We start from the raw sequence: 24,109 nt of genomic DNA, 5'->3' as shown, positions 1-24,109 counted from the left end.
TTATGAAAAATACCATCAATTGAGTTTGGTCACTTAAGAATTTGCTTTTTAATTCATCCTCTAAACCTTGATATTGAATTAGTAGTGGTATTTTGAGCCTTAAAACTTGCATCTTTACATACTATTTTACACTTCCATTCTGACTTATCTCTTTTGAACTCACCAATAGTTTTTTAAAAATCATAATTTTCTTTCTGAAAAATAGTAATTTTTGTTGTATTCAGAATGAAGTTTCCATACCACACTGTAGGAGACCTAGGTTAGGCAAGTTTTCTACATAAAAAAGTTCTGCCTTGACCATGCAAGGATCAAGTGTTGGAAAATTTAATTCCCAACACAAAATGGAAAGTGATCAGAAGATTATGGATTATATCATGGTCTCTCTGGAGTGTGCAATAGCTGAAAGGCTGTGTCAGAATGTGTGCTAAGAGTGTGAATTAATAATTTTGCATTTAGAGGGGTAATTGTGAAGAAACAGATAAAATTTTGTGTTGATTTAACAGAAGACTCTCACAGTGTGATCAACATAACTGATTTTTTCTAAAATGATGGGTACAACAGAACACATACAATGGCTAAATTACATCTTTAAGAAAAGATTGTGCATAGACTAGCAAAATGCATTTACAAAAAAAATTACTTGATGCCTTTTAGCAGATGGATTAGAACCATAAATAGAGAGGGACAATCACACACAGAAAATTAAGACATAATTAATATAAATATAAGGTTATGGAATGCATGCCATTAATTTTACGTATTTAGTTACACAAAATTCTTCATAACTAAGTATTTGTAGCTATTCTGCATTAAGAAAGAATCTACAACAGTTGTATCAGTTAGACCATAAACATCTACCCTCTTAAAAATAATTGCACAGCTTTTTTGTCTTTTCTAGTCCTGGTTCCCAGCTAGTGAATTTCTTAGAAAGGTGTGGGACAGGGAATCTCTCCTAGCTTTCCCTGAAAAAGTCAACTGTTAACTCAGCAGAAAATCTCTGTCAATTTATACTTAAATAGTACGCAATAGAAAAAAATATATAAAAAGAAATGTTTGTGTCTCTGTGTGTCTCTCAAAGCTCATAATCAAAAACTGTTCATGGAGGAATGCCAGTGGATGTACTGTATACTCTGGAAGAGCAGAAAATTTGTCAGATCATTGACACGAAAATAGACGCAGAAGTAAAAATTCACTTTCTGTTTGGTCCCCCAAGCATGCATGCACCAAAATAATAATGGCAATGCAAATCAGCTTTGCTTCCATACAACAAAGAATTGTCATAGCTGCTGGCATTGAGTGCTGAGAGCATGCAGGAGGCGTAACAGGGAAGTTACAAGATGTGATTATTCTAATGGAGCATTGTTACTGAACCAGCAGCATTCTATGCACCATCTCAGTGGTACAACCAAGACCAGAGAATTTTGAGCTGTAAAATAATATGCTATGAAATAGGGTCAGATGTATAGTAATGGACAGATCCCAGAAAATATATCATTGGTGAGCAGACAGGTGGGATCCCATAGCAAGATCATTGCCTTGTTATTTAGTGTGGTGTAATTTCCCTGAATTCTTAATTTGGGTAGAGGAAACAGACTGAATATAGATGGTCATTCCTGATGGTGTTTAAGGCTTTGTGAGAGATGGATAGATTCACTTATAAGCGGGCCGCCCTGGACCTTGGTCCTGCAGGGAAGCCCCACTGTAGACAGGTCAACAGTAGCCCAGATAGTGTACTTGTATCATCCACCGAAAGACGGGAAGACACTCAGAGGTCTGCAGTTCATGTAGGTTTATTGAAGGCTCAACGCGGAATGAAGGAAGCAGGGTGAGGCAGGAAAAGGCAGGAAGACAACCTTACGCAAGGGAAGCTGACTCGAGAGCCCATTCCAGGGGAGGGGACAGGGCTTATAACAGGAGAGGGAAAGGCGGGCTCAGGGTACAAAGGGGCCAATGGAAAAGAGGCTTGTGGGAGGAGTAGGGGTGAAGTGACTTTGAGCAGAACCAGTGAGGAAAAGGAAAAGGAGTGGCTTGTTACGAAAGCCAATGGGGGAACACAGAACAATGAATCTTCCACAACAAAGGGTGTTATAACCAGTGATGGACATTAACTGGGAAGGGTGCGACACTTGATGGACGTGCCCTCATTTACATAGGGAAGGGGGGAATCCTAGGGCAATACCTTTTCCTACACCACTGTGGTCTCCCAGGGCATCCCTGGGTGATCCTCCCTGGGGCCACCTCATACACTTATCTATCTTTTAGCATTCATTATAGCCTGGAGAAGACAAGGGAAAGCCAGGATAAACTACTCATGATTGTAGCTGTGCTGAATATGTATAATGTGTGAAGCTACTGTGAAAAGGATACAAAACTGCATGTTGAATAATCATTATGAAAAAAAGTCTGTATATACTCTAGATACTCCTGATTAATTTACAAGGAGGTCAATTGCAGTAAATATATGAGATGTTTTGTCAGAAATGGTTATCAAGAATGATTCTGCAAAAGCAGCAAATAAAATTGAGGAAACACTAAGGAAATTCCTGCTTAAAAAAAAAGAAGGAATATAAAACAACAGCTGTATGTTTACTTTTTACCAAGATCAGCAAATGCTTTTTACACTATTAGAGTTCTTTTTAGGTACAAATTTGTGTTAGTAAGACTTCCAGTAGTTAATTTCCTTTTTCAAGGTATTGATCACAGTCTAGAAAAGCAAGAGTTCAGATTTAAGGACTCTGTTACTGCACAAAGAACACCAGCAGTTTAAATATCTACATCTGTCATATTCTCTGAAAAAGACTATGAAGTGTGCAAAAGAAATATATTCTGTTTTAGTCAACCATGTATGTTTATTGACATATTCATGGCAGCTGAGTAGCAATGGATTCTCCAGAAACAGCAACTGAAAACACTTTCCCGATGGCACCATTGGGACAATTAATTATTCAGTTTCAAATGGAAAAATACGTTAGTGTAGCTAAATGAAGACAGGAGAGAACACAACACTTAAAACAAAGTGTTTCTCATTTAAATTATAAATTCATGTACATGGGTTGAGTTCACTTTTGTCAGCAAATATGCAGTTTCCAGTACCACTGACTGGTCAAAATAGATGTGTTATTGACAGAGGCAGAAAATAAGGTGTGCAGTAACACACACACACCTTTTATTCTACAGCTCTGTGTCTGTCTGTCTGTGTAATTTTCAAAGGTATAAATATTCAATATCACTTATGAAAAAGCATTTTGGACTTGGAAAGAAGAAAGTACTTGAGGTATGCTGTTTTGATTTCATATTAATTCATAAATGTAATGGTCCGTATTCCAGCACAGATGTTTACATCAATGTGTTGAGTAGTCAAAAGAAGATAAAAACATGTATACTACATTTTGATGACTTACATTATATTATGTCATTATAAAAGAAAAATGAATTGAGAAGATTTTACCTACACAGGAGAGACAGTATATAAACAATTGGCCTTAAAAATTCAATAACCAAAAATTTAAGAAGTTGCAGTATTTAGGATCTTGCAAAACTCTGAACTGAATTTAACTCCATTTCCAAAACACACTTGATAAATTATGTTTACAGAGTACATTTATTATATTCACAATTAGAGAGGTTGCAATCAAAGTCTATTACCACAATTATACTTACTTTCTGATGGCAAAAAAAACAATAATATGCACAAAAATGAGAGAAATGGTTCCTGGAACATATTCTCCACATTTCTGCAATTGGGTAGGGCCACAGAGAAAATTCACATATTCACAGTATCTTCCAGTATGGAATCAAAAAGTAGATTAAGAGCCATCAGGAGCTAGAGAACTATAATTTTCCTTTTTCATTACATTTTCATGCCCCAACATTCATTCCAAAGCCCACTGTGGAGTATATTAACTTTTCCTTACAGGTTTTTATGCTCTTTTCCTACATAAGCAATACCATTTCAATATTACTTAGTTTAGCCCAATATGATCTGCCTTGAAGAAGAATTTGGCTTCTTCTTTCAATGCTAAACTAGAAAAAATAACTAATCTGAGCTTCCAGAGCTACCACAGCATTTGAATGAAATATGTTTCATTTTTAACATTTTGAATCATATGTAAGTTGGCTTGCAAGCCAAAGTCCAGAAAGAATTTTCAAAAAATATCTGAGAAATAGACATTCTAGTTCTACTGTTGTTATTTAAAGAACAGGAATTATGACTTTTTACAACTTCTAACTCAAATTATACAAAGAAAAAGCAAAGATATTTAGCATTGTTTTATGTAGCTATTTTTGGCATTAGGAAAATAAGTCACTTAGTATGCACTGCATTATTGTACTATTGTGCTGGCACCAATTTGTTTGTTTACTGATTGAAGCTAATTTAGCCAGTTTATAACATGTCAGAATTTTTCCAGGGGTTATAGAATACATGCTTTTTGGAGGCTTGCACAACCACTGATAATTAGAACATTAGCCCTTGGGTTGTTTCCTTTCTGTTTTTCCAAAAGGAATAAAAAACCACCTGGGTGTGTTAAAACACCTGCGTAATTTATATGGAACACACACAACATACACATACACTTTCTTCTCCAAAACAGTAAAGCTTCTGTTTCCAGGCTGGCACAGAAATGATTGATATAACTAACAACCGATGAAGTGAAACCACTAGCTGTTAATAATTTCACAGTAAGCTTGTGTTTGTTGTTACACAAAATAAAGGCCCAATTCCTAAGTATATTCTTCACTGACATTACACAGAGATAGAAAATGGCATCTAAAATTGAGTTTTTTTTCTATTAGTTCTCTTAACAGAGATTGCTACACTGTATCTAAAACTATCAAATGTTTTCACAGAAAAAATTCTACTCAGATAATAGAATAATATTCATAAAAATTTTATTTTAAAAAACAAAAATCTTTTTTTTTTTTTCCAACTGGAAAAGACTTCCATTTTTGAAAAATAATTAAAAGACTTCCTGGTGTGAAAAGAACTTTTTTTCCATCACATTCCTGAAGTAAATTTATCCAGCAATCAAAAATATCCTAATTTTAATGCATACATTTTTGGGGAAGGAATTACTTGATAACTCACTGTAATATGATTGATTTGTGGAAAAACCAAAAAAACTGCTGTTCATTTGGAAATCGTTTTCTACAAAACCAGTAGTTTATTATTAGTTTGCAGATTAAGACAGGACAAAATATTCCTCCAAGTAAATGAATAGGAAAGTTTTTAAGACATGAAAAGTGTGACATTTCATTTAATTTGATTTAAAAGCTGTAGTCTGTTCACAAGGCCCACAGTGTTCACATATATAAAAGGAGTGGGAATTGGGCATCCAGTACAATTTTTTTTTCTTTGAAAGACATCTATATATATTGAGAGAACACCAATTCCTGGAAAACTTCAAATGTTCCAAAATCTCAACAAAAATTCAGGGAGAGAAGAGGACAAAGATATTTATCTCTTTCTCTTATGACAGACTTATGGCAATGATACTAAAGGTGTCTTGCCTTATCACACATCCTAGAAAAAGAAAAAAAAAACTTAAAATTACAAAAACCATACATAGAAATTTCAGAGAAAAAAATCTTAGTGTGTATTATTCCTGGGTGATTTATTCCTAATAATTCAGTAAAGTGACAATTTCTTCATTCTTCTCTTGTACTGGATCATGATGATGTATCCATGTTCTAATGTGGGTACAAAGTGGTCTTGAAAACTTTGTTTGTGCAGTGAGCTATTTGCTTTTTATATAAAAAGAAAAAAAATCTTACCATCTTTACTCATGCAAAACCACAGTTTTGCTGCAGGATTCGAGTACATAAACTGCATAACATCCCTTGAAACAATTAAGAAAATTCTTCCATCCAATATACACATTGGGAAAAAAAACCCTAACCAGCCAAGACTAAAACATAAACATCTTTATTCCAGAAGTGGAAAATATTTGTCTGATCTGAGCCATGCAGCATTCTCCATGCCCAAGGCCTGACCAAGGCACTGTAAGTACTTTCTGCAAACCCTCAGCCACCCTGCCCACAAACCTCAGTGTAGGGAACACAAAAGTGATATTGTAGGAGACTGGCCATAGTTTTTTGTGGGTTTGTGGTTTCTTTTTAAAACATTGTAAAAACACCATGATGAAGTTCCTTTGTCCTTTGCCAAACCTGGTCTGTGTTGAGGCCTCTTCCTGACAGCATTCCATCCCTGTGCACCCTCCTCAAGGGCTGGCATGGCAACAATCAGCATTACCACATCAGCCTGTGGGGAAGGGCCCAGCCCTGGATGCCCCTTGGCTGCCCTGGGAGCTCATAGTCTTCCACCTGCTGCTTTTAGGTCGTGGAGTCAAAAACTGAAGGAAACTTGCGTGTGGAGCCAGTTTAGGAAGTTGGAGAGAAAGCAAGAAGAAGAGGCTGGAGGCATGGCACGCACTTCCTGCCTGGGGGAAGAGGGCTGCAGGCAGTCCAGGCTGCTCAACATTGCCCCTGGCACAGCCCACAACTCCATATCAAAGCAAATAACAAGAACTGCAGTGTAAAACTGTCTGACTTTTATTTCAGCCTTTCCAAGCTATTGGCTCCTTCACTAGTAATCGGGATTTATTACTGGACCCATCTGCTGCCTCTCGAAGGTCAAAAGGTAAACCACAGCCATTGCTGATGTCACCATCAAGGTAGCTAGTAGAAAATGGACTCTGACAAGTGTACTTTTAAAAGAATATTGTGGCAAGAGCACACTGAGCATGAAAGTCAAGCTGATAAAGAAAATAAAGTCCAAAATACTAAAAAGATGTCAGCTTTTAACCCATTAATCTAAGTGATGGAGTCCAGCTGTCAGTCTTCTATCTGAGCTGCAGTCAGAAAGAAGAATGAGCTACTATGCCCAGTGAAATGTAATCAGGCCAATCTCTCTACAAGGAAACTCCTAGCACATCACATTTTACTATATTCCTAGTGCAGACTCCTCAAAGGTACCAAGAAGTAGGAGTGGAAAGAGGATGAAATCCTTGCCACAGTATTTGCCGTTTCTTCTTGACATAATGATGTTTCATGAAGAGCCATCACTCTGGTTTTGTTTCTCAGCTTTTCATTTTCATTCACCAAGATCTGGCTCAGAGGCATTTATTTCTGTAGCTAAAGCAACATTTTTCAAGTTCAAGGGATAACCTCTGTCCCTTGCAACTGCAGCCCTCCTGATTTCTGATGCTGCTGTAATAAGGAACACAGTTTTCCTTCTGCATTGCTCTGTGTTTTTATTCAGGGTGATGTAAAGGGACCACAGCTAAGGTTAAACTCTCCAGATAATTTTGTTGGTATGTTTTATCAGTTCCTGGGCAGGAAACTCCTTTTCGACTGCATTTCCAGCTGAGAATAGAAAGTGAAAAGGGCAGAAAGACTGATGTGAGATAGAGAGGCCCTTTTTCCAGTGGAGATGGAGGATTTACCTCACAGTTTGAGAACAAATTAGAAACTGACAATGTGTCAACAAAGAATTACTTGCTTTGTCTCAGCTAATGTTTCAGAGAGGTTATCTATATCCATGCAGCAACACCGCAAACAAGCAGCAGGTTGCTGACAACTGATGTAAATAGCTACAATTCCTCTACTTTCAGGGTCATACATTACTAGCATCATTTTCTTCTTTCCATATCAAGCATTTGGTGGAGATAGTGATTTGTAGCATATATATACAAATGAATTTCCAGTCAACAGAGACATAAAGCAGATTTTTTTTCTGATTCCAGGTGCTGCACCATCAGCAAGTGCTCATGGTCTGCAAACACTCCAGCAATTTGTTTTTACCTTCTGAGGGCAGGATGGGGAGTGAAAACAGAAGACATGGGTAAGTAGAAGCTTGTTTAGATTAAACTTACAGGTCTTTTGTTTTTCTACCTTGCACATAAGGACTTATGTTCCTTTCCAGGCAACAAGCAACAAGTACAGTGGCATTGACTCTGCATGTGATTAGTGGTGAATATTTCTCATTACTCCTTCTCTTTACTATTTAAGGTGATGATGACTACAATGTCATAAAACCATGGAATGACAGAATAGTTTGGGTTGAAAGGGACTTTAAATATCACCTAATTTCAAAAACACTGTCACGGGCAGTGGCAGGTGGCACACCTCCTATTAGACCATGTTGCTCAGGCCCCTTCCAACCTGAGCCTGAACACCGCCAGGGATGCGGTATCCACAGCTTCTCTGGACAACTTGTGCTGATGCCTCACCACCCTCACAGCTGAGAATTTCTTCCTAATGTCTAAATTAACCCTTCTTCAGCTTAAAGCCATTATCCCTTGTCCTACCACTAATTGTAAAAAGTCCCTCGTCAGCCTTTTTGTAAGCCCCCTTCAGGCACAGGAAGTCTATGATAAGGTCTCCTCAGAGCCTTCTCTTCTACAGACTGAACAGCCCCAGCTTTCTCAGCCTGTTTTCAGACTCCCTCTAGCATGGATGTCACATGTTTTTCTTCAATGTTTATGTTCCCTTGACTATTTCCTGTCAATGCCTCTGCTAAAAATCCAGAACTCATTGGTCACATGCAGATTCACCTTCAGACAAAACTCTCCTTATGCACCCTCCTACATCCCAGTCCTAGTACCCACAGACAAGTATATTCTATACCAGACTTCCAGTTTTAGAACCAGTTAGCCAGACACACACATCACCTTGGTGCAGCTGGCAGTATTTGGGAAAGGAAGTGACTCGAAGTCCTCAGCAGTCCACTGAAATTTCTGTGTCACCCTGAAATGGTTTATGACTGTATGGCTCAAATCACAATATCCATTTGCATCTGAGGTGGATTGTGCAGAAGTGGATGTAATGTGTTAAATATGGGTCAGCTGCTGGAGAGTGAAGTGGTATAGTCTTGGGGGTTTTAGGAAGCACTTATGTGTTTGTACTGCCACAGTGAGTGGATCTTCTCCCATACAAGACATACATATATTACTGAGATGGAAACTGACCTAGGAAAAATAAGAGTTTTAAATGTGGAGTCTAATTTCAGTCATCAAAGTGTGAAAGATTAAAAGTCCTGCTTTCAGTACCAATTTCAGCACAGCCTTATCTTTAAAGCTGTCTGAACAACTAGATTATTTTCCAGTGTATTTGATTCTCTAAAATAAAGGGTGCCTGCAAAGAAGGCTTCAGAGCAAATAAACTGAATGAAAAGGTAGTCACAGTGGTCAGATTGTCAGTCATGGAGGTTACATCTGTGCAAGGAATGGGTATGGCAGGAGCAGAGGGCAAATTTACCCCCTGGTACCTCACCAATCTACCTGCGCTCAGAGTCGTAGTAAGTGCCTCTAGAGATAATGGGGTATTTCAGTCTCTGTTTGTTTGTGCTTTGGCCTCTGCTGAGGTTAAAACTGTGCCAGCTGCTGTGGTATTTTTATTATATGGAAACCTATTCACCAGAGATCATAATGGGAGTATCAGTGTTTAGTACAAGTCCTTTGCATTTATCAGATATGAATGGCCTTTAGTCTGAATTGACCTCACAGGCCAGACCAAAGCTAGGAATTCAGAGAGAGAGGGAGAAAAAGATGATGATTACTTTATTTTATTAATACAGAAATAGGAGATGTGACATGTTTGAAAAGAAATCCTTTACACCTTAACCTCTTTTAAGTCATTAAGAGAAAGTCATTAATTTGTTTTAAAATAGAGGAGAAAGATAAAACCACACAAAAATACTATGCAATAGATGAACACATGTGCCTTGAGAGGAAGACAATTTAGACTTAGAAGCATCATTGTACTTCTCACAATTACATTTGTTCACCTGCTTCTTAAGTGTACGCTTGTGGCTTGTTAACAAAATGGAATTGTTTTCTATACAGAGGCTCCTAGGTGCAAAGTTAGAGCTAGCCTTGTATTTTTGCTGTCCTGTTGTACTGTGTGGCATGTTTTTAAGTTTTTCTTCCAGTTTTAATGTCTCTTCTTTATGTTCTTTGTAATTATGGAAGCAGAATCTCCTAAGTCTATTTTGTCCTTCAAATCAACATGGCAAAAATATCGATTCAGGTAATGAGGCACAGGTGTACCTTGTAGGCACTCCATAAAGAATTATTTCCTGGGGAATCAGCCCAAAGTTACTCAGCACATTTCTGTAATTGTGCTACATTAGGCAAATTACTATATTAAATAGCCCACATGCTCACATTTCCACCTGAGTGGGGTGACACTAGGTTGTACACTTGGGTTGTAATAAATAACAGGCAAGAGGAAACAATTAGTTTAAGTAGACTTGCTAAACAGAACTTTTCTACCTTTTTCACTCTTGTGTTTTATCATGACTCTTCATTTCTGCCTTTTACTTCAAAAAAGAAAAAAAAAAGGTCATAGAAGTTCCCACTATTGTCAATTAGGCCCCTTCTTCATTCTTTTGTCCTTCCTTCTACTTATCCCTTCTTTTTATAGCAACAATGTGTGTGAGACACTCTGCTCCAGCCCTAGACAGTCATTTTTCAAATAACCCCTGTGTGTATGAGATCCTTGATCTGTAATTTTTTGGATCAGCTGTTCTGACTGCTCCTCTCTATGCTTGTAACTTCATCTAAAATGTTGTGAGATGCTGGCACCATTTTGGTCAAATCCTCAGAAGACATTACTGAACTTTTCTATTCCTAAATTACTGAATATTTAATATTCCTAAAAAAATTGGTAATTGTTTTAATTTATCTGTGATTTTTTTTCTCCCTTTAAACTCTATTTGTTTCTCTATTTGAATAAATGTTCCCTCATTTGTTAATTTTTTACTGCCCTGTGTTAATTACTTTCTAGTTATTTAGGGGGGAGATTTTTTTTCCCTTTAGCAATAGGTTGATACAATTTAAGCATTATGACACACTTCTCTTTCTTTATTTCCATCAAGAAAGCATCCTTGTGGACTTAAGCCTACCTGTCAAAGTGGAAAAAAAGTTGTCATTCAAACTGCAGATTACTGTCCAGAAGGTTAGTTAGAAAAAAAATGAGTGTACTATGTATCAAACCTCTTCAAGATCAACAACTGACTTCTTCTCACAGGTCATTTCCTAAAAGGCTAATGATTTTCAGTGTCTGTCATAGCAAATTGAGCAGAAAGGCTGACCTTCTTTATGTGGAGACTGCAAGATGTCACCCTGATTTTTAAAGATTTTTTAAAGCTTTCTGAGTTTACATTCTTGTAGCAAACTTTCTCACACATGTTCTGTAAATAACTTATTGTTTTGCATTCCTTACAGAGGTGGAGAAATTTGATAGACTATTAGTTTGTCCAGTGTCGTTGGAGAGGTGGCACTTTCACTCTCCAATCCACTGTAACTTTTGGAAAACTATAAATGCTGGAGTCAGAAAACAAACTTACCTTTTTTACCTTCACAATAGCAGCAGCATGTGTCGTGTTTTCTCATGTCCTATAGTAAGAGCAAGTATCATTTGTAGTGATATTTTATTAAAACTCTAGGTCCAGAGGTATCATTTGTAGATACTATTTATTTAAATCTTCCAAATTTTTGCTCCCAAAATATACAAGTATGAAGCCTTTGGGAGTATAATTGTAAAGTCATGAAATATTGTACATAAAGGTGAAGTGAAATTATATATAAAAATCGATAAGATAATTTTACCCCCTACATCTTTCAATTTAATCATAGTGTGTTAGATATACTCCTCTTTGCAAAAAATCACTGAGTCCATACTCTGTCATGACAGCCCTCTTCCCATCACGTTATCCCACTTCTCTGAATCTGGTTAGCTAATCATAAAGCTTATGAAAGCAACACCTTTGAGGAAAGCATTTAACTGCTGATTATACTACTTATTTCCTTTTAATGTGTCAATTAAAAGGTAATTAAATTTCATTTGTTTTTAGAGTTATAATTGTTTTGGAGGAAAAAAATTTGCCTGCTGGAACCAAATCCCAGAGATTAAAGCAAAAAGAAAGACAAGAACCTTGCTATTTTCTTCAAGAAAGAAGACATTACTATTAAAAAAATAAATTGACAGATTATTTGAAATACTTGTTCTGAATGCAAAGTGACCATAACTTCTTTTAAAACATGTTGTTCCAATAAATGATCACATACTGAAAAACTATATCCACATCGGAATAATTATATCAAAGTGAATGACAAGAATACATTTCAAAACCCTCTGTTATTTCTACTAAATTTAAAGTAATTTTAAATTGTGGGGTTTTGTACTGCTGTCCTTTCTCTTCTCAACTTCTCTTGCACTTTTGAAATGAAAACACTGTGGAAAACATCAATCACATGAAAAATTCCAACACTGAGAACAGCATCTGCTGATTTTATTTTTGATTACTAGACTGCTTACATCATATATCAGTTGCAAAATTTGCCTTCACTGGTGTTAAATGCAAAGCCTTGTTAATTGAGGGCTGGGATATACTGGGCAGTTCATGTGTGCTTATCTTTTTATCAATATGATATATTTTTGTATAGTAGCCCTTAGCACCTGTATAACTTCATTAACAACAACTGGGCCATGTCTTATTGATGCCAGTGCACGTGCAGATAAGATCATATTCTGAATACACAGTGTCAAAAAATGTTACTGGCAGTTTTTCTCTTCATTTTGTTGATAGCCTTTTTCTTCCAATAGCCCTTAATTTTTTACCAGCATCTTATTAACAATAATAATCAATCCTTGTGGTGCCATAAACAGTTTTGCATATGTCTTTACCAAACTTGCTGTACTCTAGTCTACTCTGTTCAACCCCTTGTATAATGAAGTGATTTCTCAAACAGTTGGGCCTGCTTCAGAGATGACTTCTTGTGATGCCATTCATTGTGGTATGCAAGCACCTTCTGCACACACTTAAAAAGATTTGTTATTTTTGCATCTTGGAAATAGGTTGCCTGTAGGCACTTTTGTGCATTTTAATTCAGTGTCCAGTGACAGCAACTAAAGGCTGATTGGTTCCTCACAAACGAGAATTCTCCCTGCAATCATTTGGTCTGAGTAATTCAGGCTCTAGAAGATCCTCCAATTACTACTTTTTACACTATGAGTCATTTCTGTGGACCAAGTTTTGAAGACATATATCATTTTAGCACAAACTAGTCTTCTATGAAAGGCATATTTTTATCAATAGTAGTATAGGAAACTGAGTGGCATTAATGACTTACATTCAAATATTAGTTTCATCAAAAAATCTGACAGAACTTAACATCTGTGCTTTAATTCAAGTACAAAATCTGCAAAACTTCCTCCAAAAGAAGTATTTCTGAAGTCAAGTGATTTAAAGCATGGGACACATGGCATTTGACAAGGACAATAAAGAACTATAAATTAAGAGTGAAATATGCCTTCTGAATATTTCATGGGTTTATGTGTCTGTCTGTCCACTCAGCATTGGTGTTGAAAATGCAAACACATGAGTAAGTGAGCTTAGAGTGGCACTTTTTGACAGAGTTACATGCTATGAATGGAGTCAATCAAGTGGGGAGTGAAAAATTCATTTTCTGACAGGGGTGTCAGCAGAATCATCAGGTGTTGATGACAACAAATCCATAGCTGGAGAAAACACTGACAGGGTGGAAAACAGGAGACTCCAATCCTGATCCCTACTTTTCAGCTGTCCAGAACATAATTTCACAGAAATTATTACACCAGCTGGTTTTATTAACTGTAGGCCTTTGATGTTTATCTAGTTACAGCACAAGATGTATAAGAAATTAAACTAAAGTGAAGAAAAATGCTGTGTCATGAAAAAAAATAAATTTCTCCTCATGTAAACTTTGAGGAGGATGAGGTCAGCAGAGGATGAGTGCTATATATTTTGAAGAATCTGTGGAGTGTTATTGACCTCCTCTGAGGTTAACTCAACAGAATCTATAGGTGAGTAAATCCTCCCATTTTGATAGGTATGGGATTTCTGACTTACATGGTTGTTATGCTTTAGTTAATTAAGCCAAGCCACAAAAGCAAGGCTAAGTTTCCAACAAAAGGATAAAGGGATGAAGAAGATGTTTTAAAGCAGTAACTTTTTGTTGTTTGTTGTTCACATGTTAAGTGCACTCTGTGGACTAGAGTGACGAGGGTCCCATTTCCAACACAGCATGGAGTGGGTGATCTTGTCAACTGTAAAATGAAGCCATAAGAGCACAGCATGAAAATGTATTAGCAACAGTTAGATAAGGGAGACCTCAGCAAGGCGTACACACTTCCAATTGGTGAAATAATGTTTCTACAAATTGTTTTTGGTACATTAAGTACCTTTCACAGCCAAAATTAAAAAAAAAATGAGAGAGAGAAAAAGTAGACCAAAAAAAACCCCAAAAAACAATAAACCAGAGCCACAGAATTGCACATACAATATACAGAACTGGGGCTTTTCTTCCCTCTTGCAAAGTAATTTCATGCAGATTTTTTTTATTGAAATTGTTTCCCAAGTTGACAGATCTTGTGTACAATGATAAATGACAAAGTGCTATGCAGCTGTCAGCCTGTGCTCAGGGAAATTGCAGAAAAACTCCCTAATAATAATAATAAATATGCGGTTCTCCAAACAGAAGGTATTTTAAACTAGTAAGCACAGTGGTGTAGTAAAGTAGTATTAAACAGCAGTGAGGTGAAGCTAAGAAAAGATTTATATATTTGTACTAATCTAGCAGCTCTGTACTGGCTATGACATGCTGACAAGGAAACAAGGGTTATGAAAAATGATCTGACACTCTGCTGTTAAATCTATGAATTTCAAAGTGCCAAATAGTCTGGGGCTTGCCAGGATTGAATGCCTGTGTTATTTCAATGATTGTTACAGAAAAACTAGGACTGTGATAACAAACTGTAAATGCCTTCCTACCATAAGGAAGCCAGTTAAGTAAAGTGACACAGACGACCATATCATGTCTTTTTGGAAAGTCACAGAATTTCAGTTAGAACATTAAAGGTGTTGATTCAATTAAAAACATCTTTTAAAAGCAGCTTGCTTTGTTAGGAAAACTGGTCACATAAAATTACCAGAGGATGCTGAAGAACACGTGGTGCAATCTCTGTGCCAGATCCTAAAATAGGTTGAACATTTGTAGTTAAGAGGACTTCTAGACTGTAACATAAATTGGGGCTGTCTGAGTACTTAAGAAAGTACTGCCTATGTATTTTCAATTGGGCCTCAAAAATTTGGATCTCAATTCAGATCTTCATTGAATAAAACACAGAGCATGTTTTACTAAAACTCAACACTATTGTTTCATACACGTTGAGGAGGTGCTGAGAGTCTCTTCTGCTGAATGTCATTTATTCCATATAGAAACAAAAATTTGATAGTTTTTATTTTCTTTTGAATACCTAAAAATCCTATTGAGTTTCATTGTTCTTTGATTTCTGTAGGAATTAAGAATATTTCTTGGCATTAGTTTACTTTACTTATATTTTTGAGACTGATATTAAATTTGGATATTTGTCAAGTTTGGCATAGTGGGAAATAAATCTTACATCATTTGCAATTATGACTACAGCTTTCAAAGAATAGGGGTAGAAAATCTCAGAAAAAGATCAATTAAATTTTTCAGTTGCATTAACTCTCTGGTGTTTTACTGCCAACTGGAACTTCCTTCTATTTCCTCAAGTTAGAAAAAAAATGCAGTGAATTTTTTCTTGTTAAACAAAACAGTGCAAAAAAGTCCATCTTCAACACAAGCTGTTGACTAAAATTGTTTATACCAATGACAGACTCATGGTTTCTCCCAATCATTTATGCTTTGGAGTTTTAAGGATACTCTGGGGATCTGCTGATTTGTGTTTTGTCTGATGTCCTGACAAAGAAAAGGCATTTTCTTTTGTGAGGCGAAATGGCGATCATCTGCTTAGCCATCTTTCCTTCAGCCATATATGGAGGAATTATGCTTTGGTATATATACAAATTAAATAAATATATAATCTTAGAAAAGAAGAAGAAGAAAGATGGGAAAATAAAAACAAAAAGGGGAAATGAATAAAACAAAATCAAAAATGAAATGTGTTTGTTATTGTAGATATTCAGTTATTCCTGACAGGAGTTATGACTGATATGATCACTAGATGACATGACATGATCACTAGAGAGTTAAAATAAATGGCTAAATTAAGTTTCTAGACTCAGTAATCTTTGTTAACAATGTGTGAAACCACATGCTAATGCATGAATCTGCATCCATCAAAATTACATACGAAAGTTTTACAAACATTTTACTTCTTTTTTTGCTTATTTATTTGACTGATACCCTTAATTAAGCATGGAAATGCCATATACCCTCACATTTTAGGGCCTGCATGAACTTTAATCAGCTGTTTGTTTCTATGTTTTTGTTTTTTTCATTAGCCTTGTGCATCTTCTGATATTCTAATACAATGCAATATAAAAAAACTTCCTGCGTGTTGCTTATTTTATCTGCTGTGGAAACTAATAACTCATAAAATGGTTTAGATTAGTTATGTGCTTTCTTAGCAGATTTGAGGGGCACTTGAAATCTTAAGACCTCTCTAGATTAATAAATGCTACTGATTTATTTGGTGAATGAAAAACACGAATAAAAGAGGTAATAAATAATAAATAAAATAAGGAGTATATTAGTATTTTCATAAAACATGTGTAGGATGAGACTACATCCACTAAAACAATGGGATTTTTTTTCTCTTGATATTATTAGAGCCGGAATTACACTGCCAGACAAAATAATGATGTTTTTTAAGATTAGCATTTTGAAAATGATCACATGGGTTTCATTTTGGCTAGTTATCCTTGACTTTTGAGTTCTCTCGGTTCAATTGTCATTTCAGATGAGGCCCTGATGCTGCATGTAAGGAGTGTGTCGGTGATCACAGCAGTCTCTATACCTGGATAAACTGAACTAACTATGCCTTAAAGTAGGTGAGTCACCTTCTACAAGAAATGGACATTTTCTTTTACAGCTAGACATAAAATCCATCTCACTAAAATATCAACCTAGTATAATTCTGACATTTAAACCTTATTAAAAGAGCCCTCAGGAGAAGAGAGATGCCAAACATCCCTCCACATTCTTGTTCTCTTCTTAAAACTGTTAAAAAAAATTGAGTTCTTTCTCCATTGGAGTCCATATACCAGCAAATTAGTTGCAAGAGAGGATGTTATTGATTTATACATATCAAAAGATTGTGAAGAGAAAGCACAAATGCCCATCCTCTTTTGCTGGATTGCTCAAGCAGTTTGATCTGTTTTTCTTGATTACTGGCTCCCACCACTAAGCACAGGAACAAATTAATTAATGATTAAAAAAAATATAAATTTTAAAATTTCAAGGATAAAGGCAATCCTGAAATGTACAAAATAAAGGTTTTTTAAAATAAAATTCATGTGGTCCTGATTTAATTGGGAAGTCCATGTATTTTAGTTAAACTAAGGGAAGAGGATAAACTGTTTTTCATTTGCTCGAAGTCTAAGCTGTTTCACTTAGATCTTGCTCATGCAGATTCCTCTATCAACTCATATGAGATCTGTCTTTCAATCAAAATAAGATGTTTCTCTACTCTCATTCATTTATTGGGTAATTAACACTTTTCCTTCCTGAGTTTTCCTTTCTGTATTCAGGGAAGGGTGCAATGTTTACCTTCTCTTTTTATTTGAATCGCTGTTTGCCAATAAAATCACTTTCTAAAGTAAGGGCCACAATGTAATGAAAAGCAGCTCCATAATCCTGAAGAGTGACTTAGAAAAGTATAACATAGTGATCATATTTGGACTAGAGTGTTCAGTGCAATTCTGCTGTTTTAAAGAATGTCCAAATATATTTCATGGATAAATATGCTTGAATTTATAACACCAAAGAGATAATTTGTGTCCATTCTCAAGTATAGGATATACCTGGGAGAGAGAGTTGAAATATGTTGATTTTCTTTTGACTGTTTGCTTAAAAAGTTATTTCCATTATAAACCACTGGGAATTTTCCCTAAAGCCTTCACCATGAAAGCAATGTTTGAAATAGATGTAAAACACAATGTCCATCTACTCTTTCAGAAGGTTAAACTCTACTACTTCACAGTATACAAATCAGTGCCAATGACATTATTGCCCTGACTACAGAATAAAGCCTAAATTTATATCAACCAGACTATTTAATGTAGAGACTGTGACTAAAGAATTCAAAGAGAAGTTAGTTCTAAAATTAACAAACCACTATGAGATAAACAGATTGAGTTTTTTTTATTCTGATCTTCCATTTCCCTCTATCTTCTTATCCCTTCTGTTCACAGCCCTGGAACAAGAGGGAAATATGGAGTGTTAGTGGTTCCTCATGAACACAGTGCTCCCACTTTTAATTCCAAAGGAATACCTCCATTGAGAACACGTCCTTTGCTTCTTGCTACATCATGGCCAAGTCCCTAGTGACTGGATCAGTGATAGTCCCACAGGGTCTGCTTCATGACTGTGTGATGCTGAAATAGCAGCATTTGACAAATTTAAAACTTGCTGTTTGTGCAGTCACTAAAAACTGCACCATTAGCTGGTTTTTCAGATTGCATGAGTGCAGATCATTAAGTGTTATTACAGTATTAATTATTAGAAATGTCCTGTACTAGCCAAATTAAATTGGGATAGTCAATGACCTGCAAGTTCCCAATACCACGGATAATTTAACAAGATCTCTGCCACACTGTGCAAGGTATCTTCACATGTCAGTCACTTTATTTCACACTAAATATCAGTTTAGGATTTTAAAAAAATAGAGAACAGCTTCTATTTGGTAAAATGAAAATGTGGTTTAAGCAAATAACCAAAAAGACAATTGTGTAAGGATTACATCCTCTGGAACGTTAAAAGTATATTAATAGTTTGACATCCTCATACAGCATGCATATTTAGTTTTAATTGATGTTTTACATTGTTGTGTACATCTTGACTGCTGATATGGTTTTATGTGATTTCTCGGGCTACTGATCTATACTGAACTAGTAGAGTGTATGAAATAAACAACACCAAAAAAAGTTAAAACTATTTTAACTGTTATTGACTGAATCTCCATGAGAAGAACAATTACTAGATACTTTCCATTGTCCAGAGCAGAATGTTTTTCAAAACTTTTTCTACAGAACTTGCAATACCTCCAGCCAGGCAGCCCTTAGGTCCCTCGAGGACCTCCCTACATCCACCTGGCTGAAAACAGTGTATTACTGCCTCTGTGCTGTAGTTATGCCTGACAAATACTGCTTGGCAGTCTCAGATTCCAATCAAGCTTGGTTTGGTTAGTGGGACTTTCCTTTCATTGAATATAAATGTTTGTGTACAGTGACTGTCCAAGCACTGTGACACATTCAACGTTGTGCTCAAGTTTTCAATTAAAGCTTGTCTTTTGCCATTGAAAGGTGTTCTTGCTTGGAAGTGAAACTCCAAAACAAAGGAAGAAAAGCAGATATATGAAAAGAAATGAATAACTGTCATCAGCTCAATGTTTCCTAAATAGTGCAGTAGGCCAATACAGTTCTGCTTTCTATTTCAGCTAATGTCCAGTCAAAGAGCTGGTAGAGAAGAATATGTGCAATTAAAAAAAAAGTAAAATTGAAAAGAAAAAAAATAAGTAAAAAAACCCATTTCTGTTATCTATTTCTTATCTTCTGCTTTCTTATTATTAAGAGATACCTATAGCTGTGCATATGCACAACCAGCTGCCTCCATAGGGTGCTTTTCCTTCCTTGGTGGAGCCATAGCTCAAAGTGTTGTTATTAGCTGTTACAATCAGGAGTGAAACTGGACTTTGAAACTCATTTTACCAGTGTTAACAATTCTCTTACATACCTCCTGCAGCACATGGCTTCCGTTACTGAGCCAAAACCTGTAGTGCCACACCCTGCCATTTTACTAACATTGATGTTAACTGTTGCCCAGGAGGCCTTTCATTTTAAAAGATTTCCAAGCAAAACTACATTTTTAAACTATGTTATTTTCTAAAAGAGGCATTGCTTTCTTTAAAACGAAAGCGAAAAAGGTATTGTTCTCTCTTTTTGGTTACTTATTGGCAAGGCAATTTGATTCAGTGGACTCAGAGAAGACTGGAAGTGAAAAAGTTACATGGATTGAATGAAAGCCCTTTTTTTTTATGCTGTCCCACCCACTTATTCCATCTCCCTTACCACTGCACTGACAGTTTTTGTGTCTTGAGCTTGCCTTGAAGTTTTAATGTGCTCTGGATGGCTAGCATTGGAGATGGATCTTTAGCTTTGACATACTCTACCAGGGCTATCAGCTCAGCCAGTGAAGTGTTGAACTGCCTGCTGAATGTCATATGGCAGCCATACATCATTTATTCCTGCTCTTTCCTCACACATCAAACTCCCGGGATGTATAAGCATGTTTGCAGTTTTGTAGTGTGTTGAAATGTAAGACACTACATAACCAGGTTTTCAGTACTATCCATCCTGTATTTGAGCACTTCAGAGACCAGTTATGAACTTCACTGATTCCTCTTCTTTCATCTTCTTTGACAAAAGAAGGTTTTTAATATTATTGCATCTATAAATCTTTCAACTATACTCATAAAACTTTATGACAGGATAGCTTTTTCATATCTGGTCAGATTTGCTTGATGGCGACTTAGAGAAAGTTTTATTTAGCTGACAAACTTCCATTACAGATATAGTGCAACTTAAGGTGACAGATTCAGTCAGGAAGAGAAGAGAAAAGGACATGTTTATTTACTTCAGTAATTTTATTATGCTTCTGTTCCTTTAGCATTGTTTCTATAAGGGATAAACTTCCTAAGGATGAGAAAGGAAATATAAAACAAAAGAACCCTACACTTATCTATGAACCTCCAGATATCACAAACATGGAGGGGAAAATAGTTTTGTCTGTGTTGTTTTTAAATCTAGCCCTATCAACTGTGCAGACTGATCTTTACCACATTTAAAAACAAACACTGAGCAGACAAATCAGTACACTGGCCTGTGGGATGCACAGCCCCACTGCTCTTAGTGGATTTCAGGAGTCAGAGATGTCCACTTCTGGGAAGAGGTACCAGACAGTTTAGATATTATGCTATTTAGCTGTTCCTACAGGGCCCTTAATCAGGGAATCAGCAAAGTTCACAGAAACGGTACACCCCCTCAGAAACCAGATTAAGAAGTTGAGGTTCTGTCTAAAATTCAGTTTTATTAGTTACTCTAGAACTAACTTACTTTAAAAGAATGTGGCTGAATATGGCATGGAAAATGGGTTTGATTTTGCCTACCCAATAAATAATTAGAAAGGTTCCCACAGAGACCTCTCTCTAAATAATCTTACTTTTAAAATTGGCTATTATAAAGGTGTTAATATAGTCTGATAAATTTAAGATAAATTCAATAATTTCCATTCACTTAGCAACTATGAAAGAGTAGAGAAGCAACCTGAAGTGAGCAAAGGGTCAACCAGCAGGAAATTTATGCTATGAACACCAATTCACACCTGTTAACTACTGCGACTAGGCAGCAGACAACACCAAGCATATCATTTAAATGGACTTTTCACAACTAGGTGTGCCATTAATTCACTGACTGGGGTCATTGAATCTGTTCCCTAGCAATTGTCCCAATTAAGCAGCTGTGCTATTTATCAGGGTGCTTATTAAGTTGATTTGTGAGTGTGCTTGTGTACCTTTACTTTAAACCCATATATACAATAAACAGCTGTTTATAAAAATGTGTATTCCCACCAGTAAACAATAAATAGAGTCACACATGAGTGTGTTAATAATGCAGGGTAATAACCTCAGAAGAGAAAATGAGAAAAAAAAAGAAAGAGCCATTAAGTACAAATAAATCATTGGGCACCAAGAGTATATAATGCAGAATTTTTATAGATGCTTGACTACAAAAGAATCTCCAATTTTTTTATTTTTTGCTTTCATTTGCCAAAACTCTGACTGTTTGTGAAGCCTAATTATGGATTTGATCTTCAACAGTGTCAAATGCTGATTAAAATGGAGTTGAAAAGGGGCACAAATGAATGACTGCCTGCTGTGCATGGGGTTATGTTCAATCACTGAGGATGCTTATAAGGGATCAATGAACAGGAACTCATTATATCCTGGCCAAAACTAGCCATAAGCCTGGGAAAGATGCTTATCTGCAGTCCAGCTAGGTCTATGAGGGTTAAATTATATATTGTTTTTACTGTTGTTTCATTTCACAAAACTGCAAAAGTCCAGGCAACATTTTGTCAGAAAAAAACAATAAAGAATATGAAAAGCCCATCTTCACAGAACATTGGACATTGCAAAACAACCTACAGCTATTATCGGATATATCAAAACTGACAAGTAAAACTTTGGCTGTTGATTGAACAATATTTCACATGGACAGCACAAGCTCGTCCACATTCACTTTTAAATGGAGCTGCTTATCCTGGAGAACTATGGGTATGAAGTTTATGAGCTTAATTGAATTGGTGGTATTTGGATGATTGAAAAACATTGGTGACATTACAAAACTGGTTGTTAGATTTTCAAGTGCAACACACCTCTCTTGCTCAACACTGAGCTCCAGGAATGACAGTGGATTTCAAGAGATACAAATCCTATTCATGTGTCTTTTCATGGCACTCAGCAGAGGCTTATGGATTAATTGTTAATACATTTGCAATTAATTTTGTCATGCCCAAAAGAAAAAAATAGGACCCCAAATGCTAAATCTTAATGGACTGACACTTACATTATTCCTATGTCCTAAGAGAGCCTCATTTTTTTCAAGGAAATATTTTGCCTTCTTTTGACATCCACCTGGAATCTAGACATCTCCCAACTTCTGTCACATCCCCACATCTCTTTCTTATAAGTCTTCAAGTCCTATTTTATCTCTAATTGTATGACAGTCTTAAAATAATAATAATAATAATAATAATAATAATAATAATAATAATAGTAATATAATAAGAGAGTTAAACTCCTTTGAAAAGCAATCCTATTCTTATGTTGTCTACAGAAAGGAAAACAGGAAAGAGAAGAGGGAAGACGCTCATGAAAAACAGTGTGTAAATTTCTGTTGCTCTATAGATATATGTTAGAAATTAACTTAAGTATGAGCTTTCCACTTATATTTATGGAATATGTAATGAAAAAAAAAAAATTAGCGCATTCTGTTGCATATATTCAGTGTTGTAAAATGTCTGCCTCAAACTGCATCAAAGGTCTTCTTTCAGGAGACAGGTCCTGTGAACAGAGAGGGATGGGAGGAGCGCATCACTGCAGGCATTATGGAGCTCTGGAATGACACCCAGGTTCACTGAGACTACTGCACTGACATCCTCCACAAGTTCTTGTTTTTCTGCAAGGTATTGTACTGAAATTTTATGACTGCCATTATTGGCTGGGGAAAAAAAAAAAGGTGTGGGAGGGTCTTCCTAAGACATTTAAGCATATTATTAATCAGTCATTTTGTAGTTGGAACAACTGGCCATTCCATTCCATTGTACAGCTACTATAAAATTCCATTTTTAGCATGCAAATGCTCACAGATGAAAAAGAAAAAAATTACTCTGAAATTCTTCTATCACATCCCAGACTTTACCAGCATTTCCACTATGAATATGGGAAGTAGCTGGAAAGTCCTTGACAACAAAGAATGGAGGAACCATGAGGATGTGCTAACCATGTAATGGAAAAGGAAATAATGCTATAAAAAACAGTTTACAGTTTGGGTGCCATTTCATTTTCTTAGCTTACATAAGCCTAAATTAAGTACTACTGCTGGATTCTTGAGATCAAATTGACAAAAACAAGAGGAGTTCGAGTTCTGCATTTTTATCTACAGAGAAATATTCCTTCAGCAGATTTTATTTTGTTGTCTAATTGAATAAACAAAATAAAAATAAATAAATAAAATAAAATATTTGGGTTACTTTTGGTGTCTCCTTCACTAGACTAAGTAGGTGTTCTATTTCCATGGGGCTTACTCATAAGCATTTCATAGTTTAAAATTAATTTTAAAAGCTTATAAATAGACATGAATTTATTACTGCCTTTGTGTCTGGATTCGGGGATGTGGAAGAGCAGAGAGGAGAAATATGGAAGGGACATAGTAGAAGAAAGCACAGTAAGTCAGCAGTAGACTTGAGAGATTTATTAGCCAGACTTAGGGAATGCCTGTATGCATCCTAGGCTACCAAAATTG

The 24,109-nt window shown here is 36.0% G+C and overlaps 2 long non-coding RNA genes across 2 annotated transcripts in view; both read left to right on the top strand.

Annotated features, from left to right (window-relative positions):
• The first annotated feature begins 3,184 nt into the window (after positions 1 to 3,184).
• Positions 3,185 to 18,685, top strand: LOC137481416 (uncharacterized). Its single transcript, XR_011003495.1, has 4 exons — positions 3,185 to 3,274; positions 7,743 to 7,840; positions 13,659 to 13,845; positions 18,221 to 18,685. It is a non-coding gene; the product is annotated as an uncharacterized lncRNA (long non-coding RNA).
• A 4,521-nt stretch (positions 18,686 to 23,206) lies between these two features.
• Positions 23,207 to 24,109, top strand: part of LOC137481365 (uncharacterized) — a 2,908-nt gene continuing 2,005 nt past the window's right edge. The window contains exon 1 of the long non-coding RNA XR_011003477.1: positions 23,207 to 23,270. This is a non-coding gene — a long non-coding RNA (uncharacterized lncRNA). The remainder of the gene's footprint in view (positions 23,271 to 24,109) is intronic.

The sequence above is a fragment of the Anomalospiza imberbis genome, chromosome 1 (genome assembly GCF_031753505.1).
Source record: "Anomalospiza imberbis isolate Cuckoo-Finch-1a 21T00152 chromosome 1, ASM3175350v1, whole genome shotgun sequence".
Taxonomy (NCBI): Eukaryota; Metazoa; Chordata; class Aves; order Passeriformes; family Viduidae; genus Anomalospiza; species Anomalospiza imberbis.
The sequence above is the reverse complement of the archived record's forward strand: the minus strand, read 5'-3'. Positions and strand labels throughout refer to the sequence as shown.